The sequence below is a fragment of the Melanotaenia boesemani genome, chromosome 7 (genome assembly GCF_017639745.1).
Source record: "Melanotaenia boesemani isolate fMelBoe1 chromosome 7, fMelBoe1.pri, whole genome shotgun sequence".
NCBI classification, from domain to species: Eukaryota; Metazoa; Chordata; class Actinopteri; order Atheriniformes; family Melanotaeniidae; genus Melanotaenia; species Melanotaenia boesemani.
In genome coordinates this window covers 17,705,958-17,708,201 of record NC_055688.1, presented here as the reverse complement: position 1 = coordinate 17,708,201, position 2,244 = coordinate 17,705,958, and positions in this window count along the sequence as shown.

The window sequence follows — 2,244 nt, the reverse complement described above, 5'->3', positions numbered from 1 at the left end:
TGTATGGTAAGATAGACATGACAAGGTCTTGCAAAGATCTGAGTCACATTGGGACATTTTTTTAGATTAAGTCTATGGCACTCGCTTCAGTTTGAGTTTTGATCAACAGCTATTTACAGTGTTTACAGTTTACAGCATTATATAACAACTGAGGTCAGGACAGAACTGTTTCTGCAGGCTCTGCCATGATAATGTCCCTTGTACCTTATACTAGGAGTTTTTTAATCATGTTTTGTGTTCTACTGTATGTTTGCTGTAGAGTTAAAGGGATTCTGTTTTACAAAATCTGGAACATGCATGACTGCATATAGAGATGCTATAACTCCATTTCTAGTTTATTTTAACAGTGCTGAACGTGAAAGAGCTCTGTAGGACTGACAGTTATCTGTTTGTTATCACCTGTGAAATGGGATGCTATCAGTATTTGTGATCTGCAAATATGTAGTTTTGCTTTTATTTATGTATTTATTTTACAAAATTCACAAATTTATCAAAACGGCACAGGGAAATGTATGTAGTGAGAAATATTCTTAGCATTTAGGTGCCATTTATTGGTATTAATAGGTAAAAGCATGGCATCTCTCCTGTTTCATTGTGTCATAGATGTGTGGGACAGGCTGGGTTTTAAAAGTGTAAAATGGCTAGTTTTAAATCTGATTAGCAAAGGTTTTTAACAAAGATCAAGAAAATCCAACAGAAGATTAAAGGTGATGAAGGTGAACGGTTGCCAAAAGCTCATGTTTGAACTATTCAATAGATGCTTAAATAAATATTTCAATAACTGTAACCCAGCTTGTGGTTTTCAGACAGACATTTGTAGCTGAAACAACAGTTTACATGTTGTCTTTCTGGACCAAATTGGTGGACTGACTAAAAACATTGTTATAAAACCAACAGCTGGAATAAAAATGTCCAGAAGGTTACAGATTTTAAATGTGGCCATGATTTTGTTTTACCTTTCTAATCAGGTAAAAATGTAAGTTCAAGAATTTATAATTGAAAGGTGCAGAAATCAAGTTTAATTTTTATTTGTAACCCAAGATGTAAAGACAAAAATTATAAAAGTCTCAGTTACAATAAAATGACCTATAAAGTGGTCTCAACATAAAAAGAAAGCACAAACAAACATACGCTGTACAACACAAACAGAGCAGACTTCAAATGGTTGTGTTTCAATTTGTGTAAAGATTGCATTATCATTCTCCAGGTAAGAGGCAGTATATCAGCCATTCAGGTCATTGGATTTCAAGACTCGCAGTTGAAGGAATTTGGTCAATCATGGAGCAGCCAATCGATTTTCCTCTCTTTATTTGCAGAACTTGGCATGAGGCAGAGGAAAAATTCTCTTCCTGGGTTCACTGATTGAATTTAATTTGTTGTTTTTTTTACACAACAAGCACTCCTACCACCTGTCTTCTATTTTCTAGGACTGACATTTGGGGATATGAGATACCTTTGTGAAATGCCTAAAAAATACAAATGGAGAAAAAGGTAAACAAAAAAATAAAATAGAAAAAAAGGTTTAACTGGAAAGAGTTGTTTTTTCTGTGAGGATGGTGTGAGAAGCTTGAGTGTTTGGAGGAGATTATGAGGAGAAATATTTGAAGTGTGCCAAATGTCAAATCAAATCAGTCTTTATTTAAAAGCAACTTTTTTTTACCCTAGAATACCCAGTTGTGTTTCTGTAATCTCTGAAATTCAGGCTCAACATCAGGGATGGATTTGGAAACACTTTATTTGGGAGTTTAAGCCTTGGATCTCAGCAACAATAAACTGTAGAATAATGATAGATATATTATGAGTCAGTGCAATAAATGTCAAATAAACAGCTGTTGACATCATATTGATTTAAACTGCATAAATATCTGTTGTTTGTTACTTAAAGCACCTTTTCCCAATGGAGATATTTAATAGCTTCTGGACACAAACTTGAAAAAATTCTCCAACCCAGTCACAGCAGTGCTTTTAGTTTATGGTCATGTTGTGCTCTTTTTATATGGTTTTTATGATTGTTCTATATTCCTCTATGGTCAGCTGCTGTTGTTTTGCTTTTGGAATGGGTTGCTTTATCCACCTTTGTGTTGCAATTACATGTTAAATAGTGGTTGCTTTAAATTAATTAATATAATTTTAAGACATTTTTAAATGTGCACCGCAGCTCTGAAATCAGGGCCTGAGAGTAAGAACATGTTTTTACTGAATCAGGACTCCACAAGTTAGATACGCTTGGTAATTTTCTGAAAG